Below are 22,737 nucleotides of genomic sequence, written 5' to 3'. Positions count from 1 at the left end.
AAAAAAAAATGTTAGATGAGAGCCATGAGACATTAATAAAAACACAGGGAGAGTAACAGGCAAAGAGAAGGAGAGGGGGGAAAAAAGTAGTCTTTGCTGAAGGAAGAATCACCAGCTAGGTATGATGGACACATTTCTAACAAAAGCAGTTGAACAAAAGGGGATATTCATGGAAAGCATAAAGCCTACCATTTTATATACAACCTCAAAACACACCATTGTCTAAGCATCATGGAAACCAGATAAAGACATTAAAAAAATGCTGAACATACATAGAGCAGGAACTAAAGGTAGAACAGAAACTTCATTTCATTCTTGTTGGGTTTCTCAAATGCAGAAAACAGATTAAAATTTAGAAAAGAGTTTTATTTAACTCTGCATTTGAAACAGTCATGTGGGATAGATACATACAACTAACCAGAAAAGAACCCTATCTAAAATTGCTTAAGCTAATATGATTTGAATGCATCTACATTAGCTGAATGTGATGTTTCAAACGATATTAACTTGAGCATTAAAAATGCCTGAACATCTGGAAAGACGTACATTAAATAACATTCCTACCTATCCTCATTGTGTGCGTCAAGGTTTTTTTCGAGACTGTTCAGAATTTTGCCAAAGTACACATCCAAATTAAAAAATTAAACTACAGGTGCAACAAGTTTTTTGTTTTTTGGTTTTTTTTTTAAATCAAAAATTACATCTGCAACAGAAGCAGACTTAATGTGTTGCCTCGCCAATAGTTTCACAATCTGTGGTTCAATTACACTGTAGCAAAGCTAAATATTTAAAATACGGAGTCACATTTATCAGAAAAAAGAAAAGCAGTATCTTAATGGTGGAGGCATATCTACATCAATTCACAAAGCCATATAAGGTTACAAGTAGAACTATTCTGCCGCAAAACTAATTTTGTTCAAAGAACAATATGAAGTTTGCGTAGTATTAGGTTAATAGTAATAAGTGACAATTATGTGGAGTGATTACATTGTTCCTCACTGCTGACTACCAGATACTCAAATGTAATGGTGATAGGAGCCATATATTCAAAAATACATAGGAAAAGACAAGCAAAGGTGTTAGTACTCAGGGCACCGAGGTGCTGATAATTTCAACCAGGAAGAAAAAAAGAGTCAACAAGTGCTAATTAAGAAATATACAAAGTTTGCAGAGTTCTGAGCCAATTCTGTGAAATACCGGATGTCCGATCTTGTCACTAAAAAAAGCTTTGGAATAAAATCAGTTCCATTAAGCAATAAGGGGTGACATATATCCGTCTAACAGCTTTCCCAGCTCTATAGCTGGTCCAATAAAAGATATTACTAGGCAAACCTTGTCTGTCAACTCTCCAGGATTTTCAGGAAGGCACCAGCAAGTTTAGCTTTCTATTAGTTTACTATCTACAGTTTAAAACGTACGAGTTTATAGCCTTTGCAGATGAAAAAGTTGGATGACTTAATGACCCACATTTCAAATAAAATATCTTTTTCCCCTTAAAGGGCTCTGGCTATTTTTCTTCCTTCTCCACGTAAAAGCAACCCATATGCCTAATCTTTGCCTACTTATCCAAGGATCTCTTGAACATCTCCCACACACTAATCTTCCCTAGAAGAGTAGTACTCCAAATTGTAAGACTGCAATGCTTCCTTCCCCAAAGAAAGTTCACAAAAAGTAGTAAATTTCAGTGCTACACCCCTCTGAGTAGTTGTCTTCCTCCTCACTACAAAAGAAGCAGGACAAAAGTGGTGAAGATGAGGGTACTAGAAGAGTAAAGGTTAGAGGGACCACCCTTCACAACCACCAGCTATACATGCCATTGTCTCTTTCTTGATAAGCCTAGAAGTATGGTTAAGAGCCTCTGAGTTTAATGTAAACCCAGAGTCATTCTTGGCTCCATCTGACAATGGGACAAAGGCCTTGCTCTTCTATTTCTGCCCATGAAGAATGGGAACTAATCCCACCAATAAAACTGAGTCATGCTTGTTGAGTAAATACTTCTGGGTATAGCCACTCATAACAACTATAGCAATGTCAAAGGATACCGATGTAAGCTGTTATGATGCAGATGTTCCGTCTACATGGTTCTGTAGTGATAAATGTATAGCAAAACTGCTCCAATTTTAATCCTGCTTCATTTGTGTTCAAAGTTAGGGTATTTAACTCATTTATATTGCTATAGGATCATGCAGAATTAAATGTCACAGCATAACAACATACGCTCCTGAGCAGCAGTTGTCCCTCCCCTTTAAAAATACCTAAATTATACATTTGTCCATACCTTCAAATAAGCGATTTATAAAATAGGTAAATACCATCAACATGCGCCTCATGGGCAAAATTGAAGTACTAAAACCTTGTAAGACAATCTACTGGAACATACAAGGGTAACTTGCCAAAATAAGCTCATGAGTCAAAAATCAACAATTGTAAATAAACTTTACTGTAGTTTTCTAACAACTACATAAGCCTCCCTGTACTGCATTGTTTAGAACTCCTTCTTAAAGAGGAAAATGAGTATGGAAAATAGAGAACATCCATCGTCACAGATCTAAATGTTTTTTAAGGAAGAATACTGCTGATTCAGATTAAGAAGTAGCTCACAAACAATCATGATGTTGGCCAAGTGTTAGATTCTTACTGAGCTACTGTTTTAAAAATATAAAATTTAGAAAACATACTTACCACGGAAAACTCTTGCCCACCAAATGCATACACTTACATGAAGAATAGGACAACCTTAAAAAGAAACAAGAAAAGCATGTAAGCTACTTTTTTCATCTTTACTTTTCTTTTTCTTTTTTGAAGCTATGAAATTGCTAACATTTAAAGATGTTTAAAAATGAAAAGGAAACCAATAGAGACCAAGGTCAAGCCTACACTTAAATTTTCACTATTATAGTAATATTTGTTACAGGTGCCATTTTAAATATTTTTATAGTAGCAAAAGCCATAGTGTATATTCAGTTTTACTGGCAAAAGGCATTCTTGAATAAGTTTTATTTTGTTCAGATAACAGATAAAACTGTTTTCATTACAGCTAGTATAACTACTGATAAACATTTTCTAGTGTAGATTAAAAGCCTAAGAAAACACTATCAAGTAGGCCTTGTCAAATATTTCTGAGGTTACTCCTTAAAAAGCTTACTGGCTACCTCCTCCAATATAAAACACAGATAGGAAAGGAGAACACAGCAGTGAAATTCTGAATGTTAGACCTCATAGAAGGGAGTTATCCTTGGGACTACTCAGCAGATCCATTTATCTTTATATCATCTCTTTTCTAATGTGTTTGATAAATTAAAAAAACTCACACTTCTTTCCCCATTTTAAAAGGGCAGATTCCTAATGACCTGGGGGACAGTCCCAGTCCCATCTATACTAACCTCTAATATCAGCACCTCCATTTCTTACTCAGAGTGCTCATAGTTTAGCCAATCAAAAGAATTTCAGTTTCAGTATTTCCCACAGCATTGCAAAGATCAGCAGCAAAACTTAGTTTTGTCAATTTGCCTCAGGCTACTTGGGAAGGTTATGCATGAGCAACAGCATAAGTGCAAGTGCCCTCCGCAGTTTTATGAAAAAAAAAAAACCAACAACAAAAAAAAACAAACATTCGTTGACATTCCAACAGAGGTTTTAGAAACTGCACCGTGCACCACAAATGGCAAGGGCAGCCTCTGTGTGGGGCATGTGGCAAATCAGGAAGGAAACAGGCAGGACAGTCAGCAGAAAGTAGAAAGAGCAGCAGAACAGGCAGGGAACACAGCAGGGAGCAGAAAGCAGATCAGCAGATCAGGCGGAGGGAGATCCGAGTGACACTAGGGTAGGGTGCAAAGATCATTTGAGCCATACCTGCCAAAAAAGTTGGTCCCCACTGTTCTAAAAAAAAGCTCTTTTTGCCACCCTAAGAGTTAACATCTTTTTCAATGAAGGCTTAAAATATTAATTTCTGTAGAAGTTAAATTCACCTTCACTGGGAAGAGATTTCTAGTCACTGCCAAAAAAGGAATCTAGAAGTAATTCTTCTAGCCTTGAAGGGAAAGCCTTAGACTTAAATCCATCTTGGAACATGTTCCAAACCAAGCTTAGTTCAGGTGAAAATATATATTTAACTTTGAATGAATTCCAAAGGCTAGGGCTTGCCCTTGAGAATGTTTGCCTCCAGCTACTACAATCTGAACTCTTTGGGCACACTACAGTATTTCAGATTTTTTTTTAAAAACATCCATTAAAAGGAAAGTGGGGCACATCAGTAACATGGACCTACATAATTTAGATCTTCACAGCTGTACCCAAAACTCTGAACTCCACCAGAAGAGAATTTGGACCCAATACAGAGAACAGCATTCAAGTGTATTATTTCACTCATTGGTTCACTCTCATCCAGAAAGTTAATGTTAACAAACATTATGCATTTGTTTGTGTGCCCACACCTGGGGTTAAAACACCCATCAGTGCAAAGATTAAAAATTGAGTCTGGCCTATTATCATATTAACTTCAAAGTTTCGTTTTAAAGTTAAAAATCTATATATATTTTTTTTAATGCTTTTCCTTTTTGAGTTATTGAAGTACATTTTATTCATGTTTCCAAGATTTTGGGTGAAAGTTGAAGGGATGGGAAAAAAATTAAAAATTAGAAATGAGATTTTATGCAATTTCATCATTTAAGTATGCTCCTGTTCTGCTGTTCCTTTGGAGATTTATACATTTTGAATTTCAGTCATTAATGTCACTGAACCAGAAACAAAGGCTAACAAAAAAACCTGGATGGGCAAGCTTCATGAAGCAGCTTCCTAAAATGAGTGTAAAAGAAAAATAACCCGATTAGTCAGAGATTTTAGGTGTCTAGGTAAAAACATATTTAGTGCATATGAAAGAAAATCTCTTTGGTAAGGAAAGGTCTAGCAAAGCAGCAGAAGAAAAAACAGTTGAAAGACAGGATGAACATGCACAAATGTTGAGTGATGACGGGAAAAAGTTAAATTGAAAATAAAGACGCTTGTGATCCTTTGTAAAGTAAAAAAATGAAAGACACTTGCTTGTGATCCCTTGTAAAGTAAAAAAAATAAAAAGTAAATAAAAATGGAGGACACCAGTTCATAATAGAATAAAATTAAGGCATCTTTATGGAATTTGCAAGTTGTATTATGCAGACTTTCCATAATTAAAAGCAATAAACTTGTCACAAATACTCTACTCATTTTCTTTTCCAATTCCTTTTCCATTTCACTTTGTGACCTTTACTGACATTCACACAGCTCGAGTTGTACGTAAGACTGAGCTTAGCTAGCCATGAAACCACAGCTCTCAAATACCTTTGAGCTGCTATGCAAAATGAAAGATTTAACTTTTGTTCTCACTTTAAAACTAGCAAAATACACAAGACAGCCAAACCAGGACAACCATTTCTTTCAAAATAATTTTCAAAGTTGCTGAAAACAAGCCAAATTAAAACATATCTATTAATATAAATTAACCTTCCTGCACACACAGTTTAATTTGCAGCTTTTGAATGAGACTACTATGAGCTTCTTTTTGTACAGTTTACCATTGCAAAATTGTAGGGGCCATCAGTAAAACTCTAGAAGTCAACTACCAAAAGATTAGCTCTACTAATCCAGTAAAAGAAGCGGGGGGGGGGGCGGGAATTCTGTACTAGATAATTACAAAGGGAATTGTAGAATGTTCAACAAATCTCCAACACTTTCAAAATGTTTTATTTTACATACAAAAATTCCTCTCATCACTCAGACACACTGCATTTATAGCAATGTAGACTTGGAAAAAATCCTACAAATGATTCCTTCATAGTTGAACCTGGCCATTCATTAGATCACATACATTTTTACTGCAGAGGGAACTGAGATGCTTTATTCTAGATGTTCCTTATCCAGCAGGAGCAAAGGAAAGTTATACACCGGGGTGGGCAATTATTTGAGCTGGAGGGCCACTTACAATTTTGGTATAAATATTGAAGGCCGCATAATTTTTCAGGAAAAAAAAAAAACAACCCAGACATCTACTATATCATATTAAAAACAAACCCAGAGCAATGGCCATTTTAATGAGCTGTTATGAGTTACATAACTTGGAGATGGCCTGGGTGGAGCAGGTGCACGTGGGTGTGTGTCCATTCCGTGTGTCCTGTGCAAGCCTATCCTGGAAAACGGAGACAGACGCACATTCTGTATGCATTCACTCTGTGTAGTCTGTGTCTAACCAATGTTTTTCCTCCATGGGTCTGCTCTGTGTATGTTGCATGTGTCCCTGTGTCTATCCTGTTCCCATCCTGTGAATCTGTCCTAATTTTCCTGTGGCTTGTGTCCATTCTGTGTATATCTGTCTTCTGTGTGTCCATTCTGTGCATCCCTGTGTCCATCCTGTTTATTCTGCATGTGTCCATCCTGTATTTCCTGTGTCGGTCCCGTGTTTTTCCTGTGTTTCCTGTATTTGTCCATCCTGTGACCTGTGGATTCTGCATCTGTCTTGTGTATTCTGTGCACACCCACCCTGTTTGTCCCCCTGCACCCTCCCCGCAGCCGTGCTCTAAGGCTGTGAATGCTACACCACCAGCAGACAATCAGCATTCCAGGAAAAACAAAGCCAAGCCCTTGACTGCAGCCACCTAGTGCCAAGCATCTGGAACAAATGGGCCTGGCAAGCCATGCCCACAGCCTGCCACACGGGTGTCCAGGCCCCAGCCCCCCACCCACCCCCTCAGGGCCTAGAAGCAGTGGTACTTCTCACTTCTGGACAACCAACCTGCCTCAGCCCATAGGGACAGGGTGAAACACGGGAGCCATCCATCCCCACCAAGCCCCCCCTTGCTGCTGTTGCTGCTCTCTGGTTCCCTGCAGCTGCCACACTGCCCTGGAGAAGTTCTTTCACCTTCCTAAAAATATTGCCTAAATACAAGATCACAGATAAGAGGAGGATCCATATAACCAAATGCCTAGTTAGAGAAGTCCCTGAGAAAATAGTTATTATTAAAAAAGTGTGCCCCACTGAAGATAAAAGCCTGACAACACCTTAAAACTCATCCCAAATATAAGCAATAATTTTTGTGCGTGAGATTTTTTTTTTTTTTTTTTTTTTTTTTAAATGAAGTGATACCAAAAAGGAGGTTTCAAGTTAAAAACAAGCTTCTTCCCTGCCCCCCCCCCATGGGCTGTCCCCTCTGGAGTCACCAAGGGGCATTTTGGGACCTTTGGGAGGGTGGGAGCAGGCAGTATGGCTTCATTTCCTTTCCCTCCCAGCCCAGCATAGCCTGGCTCACCAGGGGCTTCCCACCCCCTTCCCCCTGTACCACCTCTGCTGCCCATAAGTCCCCAGCATGAGGAGATGGAGAAGCCTGGCCAGAAGCTTCCAGCTTTTTGTCTCTAGTGCCCTGCTGGGAGGGGGGTGGCTGCTTGGCCACTACAGCCAGAGCTGCTGCTGCTGCAGCCAGCACCTTCTGCACAGAGGAGACAAGAGAGATGCAGGCTTTCAGAGGGGCAGCCACAGGCTGGAGAGAAATCACATGGCTTGCCCACCCCTGCTATAGACCCTGTTGAAGGGCCTGGAAATGGAATCAGTTTCAGATTACTAGACCCTGCAAGGATACAAAGCTTCTCAGAAGGGACATGCAACACCTGGTAGACATGGTTTTGCTGGACTGAAAGACTTTTACAACTTTTTGGGTGGTGGTTTTTATTTATTTATTTTTAATCAATAAAGCTTTCTGGACCATAGCAGGACATTCCAGCCCATGGACAAATGGCCAATGAACTGATTATAATTTTTAGCTATTAGACATCATTAGATAACTGAAAATACATTAAATGCTTTCCCAGCACTGCTGTTCCAGAGTGGCAAATGTATTGCGTAAACACAAGATCACAGAGAAGAGAAGGATCCATAACTGAATGCCTAGCTAGAGAAGTCCCTGAGAAAATGTGTATAATAAAAGAAAAAAAAGAGTTCCTCACTGAAAATGAAAGCCTGACAACTCCCTTAAAATTCATCACAAATATAAAGCAATAATTCTGTGTGTGTGTTTTTTGAATGAGTAACACCAAAAAGAGTTTAAGTTAAAAACAAGCCCAATAATGGCAGAATTTCTGTTAATATTAAGCTTAGTAAGAAGCTGAACATTAAGTAGAAAACAGAAACACAAAATAAGTATCTTCAGGACATCTCAGCTTTCAGGCCTCAAGAAGTCTCACATATTCCATGTGGTTGGTAAGGGTTTAGTGGATTTTGTTTTTTTTTTTTTTTTTTTTACCTATTTGGTAAATCATATAATGGAAAGCTTACAAGTGTTATCTTAGGGAAAAAGGCATTATTTATCTGTTCTATTTTCTCAATATTTTTACTTTCTATTTGTAGTGAAGTCCTACAGGAGGGATTTTTTTTTGTGTCATGGTATTCTTGAAATCAGGGCATCATTCATTTTGTCTGTGCTTTAAATAATTAAAGTTGGTGCATTCCAAATAAAGTTACACATTTAAGAACTCTGAACTAGTGCCTTATTGAATGAGAGAGAAACATTAAAAAGTTATTTTTCAACAGTGACAACTATTTTGCAGAAGGAACAGAAAACAGTCTCTTATAGTGCTGACCCACAGCTAGCATTTGAAAAGTCTAGCATCAGAACTGTATTCACATAATTTATCTTCACCAGACATCTAAGATTTCTATTTACCATGCATCAGGTCAGGTGATATGCATATCAATATATTGAGTTACTGCAGTAACAGGAAACTGCTAACCTAAAAATAGTATGGTATATTGGATAGACTAACAGTAAATTCACCAAGTTCCACTGAAATAATTACTTCTGCCAAGTGACATTATGGGAAATACTAGGCAAGTAATTTATATTATGATAAAATCCGAATATGTTTTAGAATGTTTAAATAATTAGAATACATTTTTCAGTAATTACTTAAGCTTCGCATACCTACATAATACTAAAAGGAAAACCTGCTTCATTTAAATATTACCTTTATACTTTTACATGAGAACCAGACAAAAAGTTTATGCAAAAATATTTTATAGTAAGACTAGTGGTTGTCACTAGTCAATTTGTTCATCACTGAAGCATCAAATTTCATTTCTTTTTTTATTTGGTAAATCATCAACTTCTAACCTTATGGCTCATTTTAACATTTTAATCTATTAGTACTGGCACTTTTCTTTATGGCACATATCTGGTACTGATCATTTACAGATAAAATAGGAAGTAAATCAGAATCTACATGCTTCTGAAACATCATATCACATATTCAATCTAGCCCAATTATACTACAAGTTTTCTATTACTTTTATTTAGTTTATTAATGCAGTTGGTTTGCAATAGATTTTTAAAAGAGTTAAACGTTTAATGTTGTCCTTCAGGGATTTACATTATAGTGCCAGTTTACATAAAATAAATTAATGCACAAGTCTGAGGTATGAAGCTCATTAAAATTTTATACTTTGGGCCCCTGTGTTAATGAGAGTCGAAACACTTCAGTACAAAATGTTCAAAGCTTTGAAACATATGTTGAACATGTGTGCACATGTAAAGATTGGAAAGCTGTTTAAAAATGTGAAAATGAGTAAAGCTCCTGTTACCCTTGATAAATGTCAGCTGTCATGCAATGTACTGCAATACACACTATTTTTCACAAACTGCAGCCTTAGAAAAGGCGATTTTGACTTCTCCAGCTATACGCAATGCATTATACACAGTGATATCTACCCAAGGTCAAGAGTTTAGAGATTTTCAAATTTTAACTTTTAAATGGTGTAAGCCAGTGGTTTTTCAACCTCTTTATTTGCAGACCCCTAGAAAAAATTGTATTAAAACACACTTTTGACTGAGTCATGACTTAGCCTGCTTTCACAGACCCCTTAGACAGTCTCCAAATCCCCCGGAGTCCTTGGACTACAGCAGGGGTGGGCAAAATGCAGCCCCGCAGGCCAGATGCGGCCTGCCAGGACATTCTCTCTGGCCAGCAGGACCCCTAAAATATTTAGAAAATTAATATTCATCTGACCCTGGCTGCCTGTCATGCGGCCCTCAATGGCTTACCAAAACTCAGTAAGCGGCCCTCTGCCCAAAATAACTGCCCGCCCCGACTACAGGCTGAAAACCATTGGTGTAAGCTACAATGCAATGTTAAAGTCAGATCTAGTAATGCCACAAAAATCAGTGGGTTTATTCCTGTAAGAGTTTTCAAGAAATAAATTCATAATTAAATATTGCATCCTAAGTATATACTTGTTACAGCAAAAGGACACATACAACTTGAAATCTCATCAATAAAAAAGGAATTAGAGATACTGTACTTGTTTCCACCTCTCTTTGTTTTGTTTTCTTCCAATCACATTTTCCACTCCGGAAAAGCAAAACCTCCTCCTTCCCTATTAATGAGCATGAAGTACATCACAGACGCACCTAACTTTTCAAAAAACCCAAAAAGCATAAAGTAAAATAAACACATACATGTATTCTCTCTCTGCTAGACCTTGGTTGTTGTAATAGAAGGTAAAATGTTCTCAAGCGGATCTTGTTCGATAGTCCTTAGCCAGACAAAAAAATTTCCCACTGCAGCAAATCACTGGTTGCATAATTTCAAATGTATCCAGTACCAGCAGTTTTCACAAGATACAGCACACTATATAGAAGCCTTAAACAGAAGTCTGTATATTGAAATTTAGAACCATCAGCAACTTTCCACAGAAAGACATTAATAAAAAACGATTAAAAAAAAATTACCCTTTGCCCACATGTAGAATGCAGTCTGGTCTTTATAAAGCTGCTAATTCCCCAGTTCTTCCATCTGAGACCAGATACAGTTTGTCAATGAAATATGATTACTTCACTACAACTACTGAGTCCGACGGTGAAATAGGTTCGAAAATGGGGGGCTTATCCTAATTGTCACATAAGCAGCAGGTTTCTTTTTTCTGAAAGCTGAGTCAAGACTCAGTCCTTTGTCAATTTTTAACACCACAAGATGAGTGGGCCAGTTTCACTGAGCAGATTAAACTCTATGTTGAAAGATCATAACATACTTCTCAAGTTGTGTCAAGCCCTTTCAAAGTCTTTAATGTTTATGTATTAAACAGTTTAAGTCAGTGTAACTTAATACCTCAGATAGGATTTTCAGAAGCACTCATAAGTGGCCTTACTTCACTTCCACTGAATTCACGGAGAGCTTTTTTATCATTAACGTGAAACAGTTATGTCAACAACAAACATTTGCAGAAAAAAAATCATCCTTAGGAAACATCAAAACACAAAACAAGACCACACAAAAAAACAAGATGCTCATTCTCATCTACCATCATTTAGCTGAAAAGAAGCATGGCAGAGCTAGTGTACACAAGGCCAAAACTTAAATAAATAAAATGCCTCTTGTTGCTCAATACCCACCTCTGACAGGCAGGCATACACTGATCCATGTCAAACCCCACTTCTAAATTAACTGTTTTAAGGTGCTCTTCACACTACAGAATCTTCCTTCATTTGAAATAAAAAAGTGACCTAAATGTTTGGCACTAGTGACCTCCTACCAATGGTGTGGTAGTTCCAGAGTGGACAAGACAAAGTGACTGAAGATATGAGTGCAGAACTTAAGTCATTTATATATCTAAAATAGGTTTGATTCAAGTTATTCTTCTGTAATAATCACACACACCATGCGTCTGTCACACAATTATAAAACATAATGGTCTGATATTTGCAACTAAACTGCATTAGCTGTTCTCCCCCTTCAGTATTGCAGCATTTTTATTTGCAAGTACCCTTTATTTTTAAGTTTACACTTGAAGACACGCACACACATGCTTTGGATACTACGCTGTCTTCTACCTAAACAGATTGCAAACACTAAACCAGAGTCAGTTTCAGCAAGAGAGACAAGTTCAAGCTTATCTTCAACATCTCTTTTACCCAGAAGGTTGGCAAGGGGGGAAAAAAAAAAAAAGAAAAAAAAAGAAGTCATCTTGCCAGCTGGTTTATAATCTATTGTTAAAAAGAGTGAACTGGGTGCTGATACTGCTCTGTTACAATTAAATAATTAAAAGGAAGGGGGTGGTGGAAATATACGGCAAGCTACTAAACAAAAAAATTAAATACCATAATCATACATGCTTGACAAGCACTACTAACTACACTGTCTGATATTAAGTTAACTGTGAGATAACTATTGCCAGCTGGGAGAGAGACATTAATTGAACAGAAAATTCTTTATTTCAATATATAATCGCATATACTCCAAGTAAAGCTTGTTTCATTTTCCCCATATATGTCTATTCTTTTAAATATATTTTTTTTAATTTAGAGTACATGCTCTGAGAAATGTTGAATGGCTCTTGCATTTTTAGGGGTTTATTTTTTAAATATAGGAAATTCAGATATTCGCTACTGGTACTACTGTTTCATCATGCCTAATGCTGTATATATCATCACATCAATAATTCAAAACTGCTGATACCTGCCATAAAAGTGAAAGACCACTAAACGTCTTTATATTTTCCTTCTTCACGTGCCTAGAAAGACTTCCCAAGGAGTAATAAGAAGAATTAGGAGAATTCAAAAAATTCAAAAGAAAAGAGTATTAGAAATAAAAGTAGCACAGTATAACACTTAAAAATAAATGGCACTTTCAATTAAAATATGCTGCAGTACTGAAGGGGGGAAAACAGGTAATTCAGTTTAGTTACAAAAAACAAACATCTATATTTTATAATGGTACCAAAGTCACAGGGCGCATATCATTGAGGAATTTGGCAATATTCTTTTTTTTTTTTCTTTTTCATTTTTCAAGTGATCCTCCCTTGTTTCCCCTTTATTCTCAAAATGTTTAGCAAAGTTGCTTGACTATGGCTTTTCTATAATATAAGGTTTGTAGTTTTATTTTTAGTCATAAAAAGAATATAAAAAAAAAGGGCTGTAGTTCTAAAACCCAACTGTTAAAAGATAACGGGATACTGCTTTAAAAGGTCTAAGCCAATCTCTAGAGAGATTGTTTAAAATCCTTTTAACCCCACAAGCAGTGTTAACTGTCTGGCTTCTTATTGCCCCACCACCCTAACAAATAACTTAACCCTGCACAATTGGTCAATGTGACATATCAGTCCCGTTTCCTATTTAAAATGCCAACCCTATGGTTTAGCCACTGAAAATATCCCTTGCTCAGTTTTAAAGCTGCAGCACGATCTTACATGAAAAGGGTGGAATGATTCTTAATTATTTTTGTATGCATCTGGGAAAGGCTCATGAAACTGTAATTTGTGACATTACTGATCCTAAAGTCTAGTTAATTGGCATGTGGATAAAGGCAGCAAATCATAAGGCAGAACAGCTTGGAAATCTAACTCTTTCTAAGGAGTTATTCTTCTTTGTCAAGAGGTACTTCTGAGATTCAGTGACAAATCTTGTTGTAAAAACATCATAAACCAGCATTTCAAAAGATAATAAAGTAGCAAAATTAGTTAACATTCAATTTTATTTAACAGATTCACTGGTCTTATTCAGGGTTGAACAAGGGAAAAATATGTCAAGCAAAGAATTTTACTCAGTAAAAAGAAACGCAGACCCAATGTCTATTGCAATTTCTTGAGCTTTGCTGTCTGTGAAGTGAAAGAGTTAAATTCCATGAGCTGTGAATGAGATCATGGCCTTGGATTCTGAAAAGCCGAAAGACTTGGAATTTTACAGTGAGCAACGAGGCAGTAACAATTACTATTCTTGATAACAAAGTTTTCCCAAGCTCTAGAAATTTTTTTAAAATTAAAAGGTCCCTGCCTAGAATGCTGTATCTCAAATCTTTTATTTGGGCCACTAATACACAAAGCAGACATCATCTTCAGAAACCCAGAGGCGCATATCAGAGGCCTGCCTTTTTCAGCATCATAGGGAGATAATTAAAAATAAAAATTAAAAACCCCCAACACACACAGACAGATCACAATTACGGCAAAACCTGCTGATGAGAAGTTTAGCTCTCTCTGAGCTAGGTGTCAGTTTATTTCCCCACAAACATGATGGTTTAGATCCCTTACATCAGGGGTGGGTAAAAAGTGGCCCAGGGGCTGGATGTGGCCTGCCAGGCCATTCTATCCAGCCTGCAGGGCCGCTAAAAAATTTGGAAAATGAATATTAATCTGCCCTGGGCTGCCTGTCACGCAGCCCTCAATGGCTTGCTGAAACTCAGTTAGCCGTCCTCCGCCAAAAATAACTGCCTGCCCCTACCTTACATATTCACCTTAATTAAAGCAATAGTAGATGTTTTCATATCCACAAATGAAAAATGCTTCCTGAATCTTGCTAAGATCTTCATCTCATCTGGTAGCAATAAGTCATACAGGTTAACATAAGAGAAGTATTTCTGATCAATTTTAAAATTTGTTGCTTTTCAACTTTGTGGGGTATTCCTTCTTCCACTATGAGGAAGGGTACACAAAAGTACCAAACCGTTATACAATTTACTGTTTTCATTACAGCAAATCAGATATCTTTCAACATCCCTCAAACTAAAAACTGTCCCACTGTTTTTGCTGTCTTATCAGAAGTCTCACTCTGCTTCTTAGACTATTCTTTTATGGTACTCTTAAATAAGGTTCCATGCTGTTCTAAGGATTTTTAAGTTTCTCCATGTGCACTTTTAGGTTCTTTCATTATATGAGTTCTCAAATCCTAATTTTGTGGGCCATGATACAACAGTGTCACAGTAAAACCCAAAGCAAGATGAAAAAGGTGCTAGGGAAGCAAGATGAAAAAGCAGCGAATTTAAAACAGAATGACTGACCAGTATTCTCCTTCCTTTAAAGTATGACACAGTAAAGCAAAGAGGATCCAGGCAAAAAATAACTTTGTTTATACTATTTTTTCTATGACTTTCATTAAGCCCTGAAAGGGCTCTCAAAGTTAAATGTTGTTCCCACCTCTAAATGTTTATTTTAAAATTTAAGTCTAAAACCATAGCTGATGTGAATTCTTTGAAAAAAAGTCTACAAGTATCTGTAATAAATCAGATAATATGCCTTGCGTACGGAGAAAAACAGGACAAAAGTAAAAAAAATGGTTCGGCACAACTGTCATTTGACATTTTATCAATAGGTTCCTTCACAAGTCTTTTAAAGAAAATTTTTAAAATATTCATTCAGAATGTCTAAAATGTTTCAACAACCCTGGCACATTATAATAGAAAAAAGAGATCAGTAGCATTTACCTGAAATTCTTTTTACAACCTATAGAGTCGGTAAATCCATTACCATTGATATTTCAAGTCGTGGAACGTTTAGACAGGTTTAAATGCGATTTAAGCTACAAGCAGACAAATGTACAAGCCAGTTTAGAACAGTTTAAACCTTATGAAATATTTCAGTGTACCTGAATAATCTGGCACTATTCTGAAACATCTGTTAACCCACTCAAGGTTACGTGCAAACACCAAGCATTCCCACTTCGCACTGTTTCCCACCCAAAAGTCGGAATTGGACACTTGGTATACCGCCACAATTCTACTCCCCAGAGTTTCCACGGCCTGCACTTGACTGTAATCCATGGTGTCCCATGCTGACTTGGGGCAGGTGGGGTGGAAAGAGGCGCCTAGACCCCTGCTTCCAGGTTTTGTGGGGCTGCATGCGTTGAGACTCCCTGAGCAGTCCCTTTTCTGCTTCATAGCTTTCAAAGAACTTTCTCTAGAAAGCCACTATCAATTAACTTCAGTTCTTGACAACTGACTGGGGCCACATCCCAGGCTGATGCAGGGCGGGTGGGTGGGAGGGATGCCTGGACACACACTTCCAGGTTCCAGGGCTTGAGTGCTCAGGGGCTGCTGGAGCTTTTGTGGCCTTTAATAAATACTATTCCCTAAAGCTGTTCACCAGTTAACTTCAATTCCTGGAGTTCAACTGGGTTCTATAGCATCGCAGACCGATCTGAAGTGGGGAAGTGGCAGGCAGGTGGGTAGGGGTGCTTGGACCCCTGGTCTTGGGTTCTCAGGGACTCCTGGGGAACACCCGAGTTCCCTGAAACCCCTGTTTCTGGCGTCCCACCTAACCACCACATATCAACCTGGGATGCTACGGACTGTGTCCACGTGCAGGCAACAGAAGTTAGTTATAGAGGCAAGCACCTGGTCAGGCTCAGGGCACTGAAGTTTACTGAACTCATGTCTAGAAAAGAAAAGGAGTTAAAACGTCCCTGACTCCAGCAAAAAAATTTTTTAAATTCTCATTTGCCAGGTGCTGGGAACCTAGAACCCAGGGTCCACACACCCCTGCCCATGCCCGCCCCCCCCCCTTACACACCTCCTCCATTTGGAGGTAAACAGTAAACACCCAACTGCACAGGTAAGGAAGAAACTGAGCTACTGCACAATGGGTACTTAATAGGGCAGAATGGTTGTCAATGCCATGCTCAGTCCAAGTGCATTGGTCTGTTAATGCCCACTGACCGCACACTGAAATCAGCCTGGGAACGTAGTCCACTGGCTTTGGGGGTGGGGGGGAGAAGACATAAAAGCCCAAGAAGCCCCAGAGCATCCAGATGCCAGGAACCCACAAGTAGGGGTCCAGGCACCCTGCACACATGTACATCCACACACAGAGAACTTTGGCTACCCCCAGCCAAGGTACCGCCATGCAGAGTTTGGGGAGGTGCACACAATTGGTCTTTTCTGAACTCCTGTGTAGGAAGGAAGGGGAATCAGAAGTGACAAAATTGCAATTGTGGGCAATTGATAAATCTTCCTTGGTATCCAGAATGACAAGTTGCTACAAAATTGTTTCAAGTGGTTAATTATCTGCCTGTTGTCAAAGTATCCAGATTTTGTTATGTTTGGCTCCCATGCACACCAGCTTTCTCTGTTTCTCAAGGAAGGTACTGATTTGAAAAAACAGACATTCTAGAAACTCTACCAATCTCTGGTCTGTATGGGACACATCCGGGCCAGATGGGAGTGGAGGTCCCAATATCAGCAGCATACCCAAGGGAGAGGGAGCTAGACTGGAAGGCCCCTTGCCACATTTGCTGGTATGGGTAGTGTCTTTGCTTAAGGAAAGGCAGCAGATTACTGCAATCAGGAGCGCCACTGCTAGTGTAGGTGTTAGGAAGATAAAGTTTTCTTCTTACATACTTTCCTTCTGGATTCTTCCCTTATGAGCAGGGCAGAAGAAACTGCTTGCTCCTAGACCCATTTTCCAATCCTACCTGATTCCCATCCGGTGGGGGCTGTGTTGGGGTTATCTGGGGGGGCAATGCACTCTGTCCAGAGAACTGGCCGAGGTCCCTAGGATGGGACTTAAGGGGCTCAACCAGAGGATACTGACCTTTCCTCTGCTTTTTCCTTAGGGCAGCACTGCCCCCAAAGCCGGAAAGGACAATGAACCAGTGCAACCCCCTCCGAAGGCAGAAATGAGAGAAAAGTATTTTCCAAAAGGCAAACACATTCTTGGAAGACAGCTGGGAATTAACAGGACAAATGATTATACTAAAATGTTAGTCAGAAATTTGAAGCAAAGATTTGGAATTTTCTTTGGAGAGCTCTTGCAGCAAAGAGGTCTTACTTGATCATCTGCCACTGGAAAGAGGGTGGAGTGGGGGGGGGAACCAGAGGGAATTTCAGAGGGCACACCACTCTAGTGCAAGGCATAGGAGACAGGGTATGGGGGCAGGGGGGCGGCCCTGCAAGGACCAGGTATGCTTCTGTTCCAGAAAGTGCAAACAGACTGAAAAAACCCCAAAAAAACAAACAAAAAAACCAAACTTACTGGCCGGATATAAACACTTGCACATGACAGAAAAAAAGTACTTGTATTTTTAACAGCTTTTTCAGTTTATATGGAAACCCCTACACAGCAGAATTTTTAAGGACAGAAAGTGTGTTGAAACAACGCAGCCCACCCTTTTAATACTCTTGTTTATGAAAGCAAAGGAAATAGGATGTGAAATTTTACATAAACACCTTCATGTCCAACTATTTTCAAGTGGTTATAGCTTTCTCATTAAAAGCAATATTCACAACCCCAAAACTCCATAAAGGCTCCCAAATGTCATGAGACACTTTAAATCTGATGATCCAAGTCTAATACATTTTTATTTCTTTTAAAATGAGAATATTTAAGGTTAAAATTCAAGATTTTCTTCAACTATAATGACTAGAAACTTTTTAAAGAAAATGAAAGCAGAAATGATTGCATAATCATATGATCCCAAGTTCTGTGACTTTTAGAAAAATGCCAAATTATGAAGAGAGACTCATAATAAAGCTGCAAGATCTGGCAACACTATGTTCCTATAGCAACATTTTACATAGGTCTGATTTAGAGAAAACCACAAGGCAGTATTATCATCTAAAGGTTTTCTTGCCATACTGTTGGTACACACCGCAACATTTCAAAGGATTCAGTATCTTCCTAAAATTTACACTAGTTTGGTTTCCATTTTCCTAAGAGAGATAACATTTAAACATTCAAATGTTGTTATTACCACAAAACAAAGAAAAACCAGGCTTATGAATTCTTCAAAAAAAAGAAAATCGTTCAGGTAAAGCCCTCCTCCTAGAGGGAAAAATGATACAGCAAACAAATCATGTTATCCAAAAATAGGTGCATGCATACAATTGAATGAGGGCCTATTTAAAATAATTTCTAATGGGCTGCCCAGTTCCTCTTATCACTTTTATCTGTTACATTTATTTTCCAATAAGAGAAAAGCATTTACTCCATTTATGTAGTTTCAACTTTTGATCATCTCCAAATGAAAAGGGCCGTGGTGCTGATGCATAGAAAAAAAATACTTACTAGTATCTTGTTTCAGAATCCAGTACAATTTTAACTCTACTTCCCCCAATTAATTTTGTATTCAGAATTGCAACCTACTTAGACTCTTCCTTTCCCACACAGGTCTTTAACGTGCAATATGACTTGCAACTTCAAGGGAGGCCTTATTTCACAATAAACTAAAAGGAAATCTTATTAAATGGATAATGAATATTGTCAACACGCATATACAAGCATAGTGAAGCTAGAACAAAGAATCAAGTGAAAAAAACTTAACTATGCTGCTGCTTGGGAACGCTGATGGGAACAAACAGGGAGGCCACTGAATATCATTACAAACATGTTTTTCTTTTGCTGCTGCAAGGGGAATCGCACACAAGAGGGGGCAGGGAATCTGCTATTAATCATATTACATTCATTGTTCCTTTGATGCTGCTGGCAATGCTTCAGGAGACTCCCTCCCCAATCCCCAGATAAAACTGCAGAGAAGGAACAACAGCCTTTTCTGAAGCAAAGGTCTGTACCCACAAACCATCACAATGTTACACTACCATGCCAACAACCCTGGAGAACCACTGAGTTAGACATACTTCTAACCCATTTTGAGTTGTATACTGAGCCAATGTTTAAAAACCTTGCCATACTAGTACTCTAAGGGTTTTATTTTTAAAAGTCATTTTACTGTACCATATGCTCAGTCTCAAGACTCAGACAAAAGAAACATTCTCAAGGGCAGGTTTATAAAGTAATTAAAGCATCAGCATAAACGTCAAGTTTCTTCCTTGTATTTCCTTTGGGTAGGTGGGAAAGATGTGAAAAGCTATTTCTAAATATACCATTGATGACCCCTTGCTTTAAAGGGGCACTGAATATTCAGTAAACCACATCTTATAACCGGAACATTAAGCCAGACACCTCTACTTAGGAGTTGGGGGTGGGGGGAGAAATGTCAGCTGATGCACTAGAATAACTAATCAATTATTCTTTTGTTAGGGCCAGAAAGAGAGAACTAAAGCAACCTGCACTATGTTTTGTTGAACAAAGTAATCCTGGTTCTAAATTTGCCTCGTGACATTTATTAAAACTGCAAATATTACACCTTGTAAAATCATGGCAGAATGGCATTTTTTTTAAAAACAAAAAAACAAAAAAACCCCCACCGTAATTAAAAATCAGATTTTCCTGCAACTCAACTGTTTTGTAAATTCTCTGACACTGGTTTTAGCAGGGGGGGGCGGAATGTGGGAGGAAGAAATACTATGCAAGTATAATGAGACTCAGGCCCTAAATTCACTCAACTAGTGTAAACAGAAGTCAGGTCATAAACTGACCTGTAGCTATCATTGTGAAACAGGTAAATTACATAAGAGAAGAGTGAATTAGCATCACTTGATTTCCAGATACAAAACATAAGGATTTGCTTAAAATTTATATTCTTCCTCCTTATGAGAAGAAAAATTAAAAGGAGGACAAAAATTAGACAGTTATGGCTGTGGGTATAATCTAACCAGAATGCAGTATAAAATTAATCGTTTTATGAACTCAGTCAATAAGTGCAAAATGTTTTCTTTATTATAAAGTGTGTCCCTGGAAATAATATGAACTGGACAAAAGAATCTACTTCACTTTTTAAAAAGGAAAAACCTAAAAATCTTCTAGCTTGCTTCCTAAAGCAAAGAAACATTTTAGCATGCCAATGTCTGCTGAATGATTCATCCTCTCTTCCCTAGTTTCTAATTAACAGTGGTAGTCAGCATCTACTTGGACATTTCACAAACAAAGAATATGTTGGAATATGGAGGAGGGACGGAGAAACAAATTTGTACTTGTGATCAAAATAAAAAATAGCTGGCACTGCTAAAAAAAATTCCGACTTCGCCATTAGTAGAACATGCAAACTACTTGTTTGTGCTTGTTCTTCTCTCTCCACCTCCCCCTCCCTTGGAAAGGCAGCATGCAGCACCGCACGATCGCATAGAATAAATACAGGAAAAGAAAAAACCTCTGGTCTTGGCAAGTGGTAGGCGTTCCACAAGAACTGCTACAGGGTCAAAAGTTTACCGTGGTTTCAATTTCACCTTTTAACAACCAATCAGAAAGCAGAGGTTGCAGACAGAACCTCAGGCTGCAAATGAAAGTTAACTCGTTAAATACCACATAGTTATACATAGGCTATTCTTTCTTTTAAAAAATTAAAAGTTACAGGCCTTGCTCAGAACTTTCGTATTTAAAAACATTATTTTAATTAAAAGTAAAATTGTTTTTCCTGCTTTTCTCTGTAAAAACTAATGCTCTCTTGGCAATGATTTGTAAGAGCTGAGAGCTCTATCTAGTGCAAGAAGAGATACAATTTGAGTAAAAATAGCTTTCTGTATCTTGTTAGAAGTTTTACACAAAAAAATCTTTGAGTTAAAGAAATATCAAAAAATAAAGATTTTTTTTTCCCAAAAAGGCAGGCACGTGTGAAAAGCTATTTTCTGATTTCAGCTAAAAGACAAGGCAATGAGTTGTCAAGGTAGTATTGAGACAGCGGTTGCAAAGACTGAGGAACCTGGATCAGTGGAGAGACTGTATGAACAGACAAGGAAAACGGGTGTTTAAGAAGAGCGGGGGCAGGACCAGAAAGGCCAACTCAAGCAAGTCTCTGAGAAGAGGCTGTTTTTAAACCAAGTTGACAAACACGTAGACCAGGTAGAGCAGGGACCAATGCGAGTTTAAACCCTTTTTGCCCCAGCTTGAATCTAAGAACTAGTATGGCTCCTGGCATAATCAATACAGCCCTAAAGAAATGCAAAACTCTAGAACTTTTGGTTCAGAGATGATACCTTTTATTAGACCAAGTAAGGAATACAGCCCTAAAAGGGCACTCTTTTTTTTGGAAAGCAGACTCAGAGTGCCCCAACATCTCCATTACACTTAGTACTACAAGGGGGAAGAAGAAAAAAAAACCTGACCCAAACTGTTTCTCTGAGACGATACTGTCAGTGTGAATCCAATGGTCCACCTTTTACATCCACTTTTTAGAGTCCGCAGCTAATGTGACCTTTAATAGCAAAGGGATGGAGGGAGCATTGCTGAAGCAGAGGAATGCCGATTCTGCTCTGGTGAAGCGAACCACAATGTCTGACAGAACCAGTGCTGTGAAATGCACTGCGTTACCCATTCTGATACCCTCCGTAAAGGGACGGCTTGACCTTTAGAACTTCTGGTCCGGCACTCACGACACAGGGCAGTAGTGTGATCAATTTAATCCTGAAACGTTTAAGTGTGGGTTACTTCTCTGCCCCCCCCCCCCCCCCCCAGTGTTGTGTGTAGTTTTGGGGGGGGAAGAAAGAGAGATTCGTCAGTTGGTAGACTGAAATCTGATACAATCGTGGGAATGGACTTCTGCTGAGGTCTCAAAACAATTTTGTCACTAAGGAATACTGAAGGGGGGCAGAGAAGGTTATCAGCCATCCATTACAACTGAAACTGGCTCACTCTGACTAAGTAACAGCCACCAGGAAGACAGAGTTGAGCATACTGTGAGAGACACTGAAGTGGTGGTTCCACACGTCTCGGGATGATCGCACGAGGGATGCCCAGGCTTGGCCCTCCTCTAGACAAAGAATTCTGGTATTCAGTGTTTGGTGGCAAACAAGCAGGCCAAGGGGGGAAACCCCAAAAAGCAAAACACCAGATTTAGAAGACGTGTGCAAAAACCATTTGTGATTGTGCATCCCAGGAATTCTGCCAGCCTGCTGCTGACTTGTGAGGCAATTAGGTTTACACCATTCTTATGGCATCGAGTCCAGGACTAGTTGGCCTCCAGATGTTAGTATCACCCCCCTCAGCCATGCTGCCACTGAAGATTTCAACTACCGAGTTTTAGAGAATAGAATTTCACATAAGTCACCCTAATAGCTAAGCATCAGGATATCCATACTGTAGTTACTCCCTATTGCTCAGCCTCTTCATGATGCATCTCTGAAAAG

General features: G+C 38.6%; 1 protein-coding gene across 11 annotated transcripts in view; it reads right to left on the bottom strand.

Annotated features, from left to right (window-relative positions):
- NCOA3 (nuclear receptor coactivator 3) overlaps positions 1–22,737 on the bottom strand; it is a 144,836-nt gene that overhangs the window by 62,516 nt on the left and 59,583 nt on the right. For 10 of the 11 annotated variants that reach the window (XM_090064387.1, XM_090064391.1, XM_090064386.1 and 7 more), the window contains one exon: positions 2,683–2,736. The exons of the other annotated variant lie outside the window; for it this stretch is intronic. The gene's annotated coding sequence lies outside the window, so the exon portion shown is untranslated. The remainder of the gene's footprint in view (positions 1–2,682; positions 2,737–22,737) is intronic. 11 annotated transcript variants of the gene reach the window in all.

Source organism: Crocodylus siamensis, chromosome 10 (assembly GCF_052110815.1).
Source record: "Crocodylus siamensis isolate JL-2025a chromosome 10, ASM5211081v1, whole genome shotgun sequence".
In the NCBI taxonomy this organism is placed as follows: Eukaryota; Metazoa; Chordata; order Crocodylia; family Crocodylidae; genus Crocodylus; species Crocodylus siamensis.
Note: the sequence above shows the minus strand (reverse complement) of the source record. Positions and strands in the feature narration are given on the sequence as shown.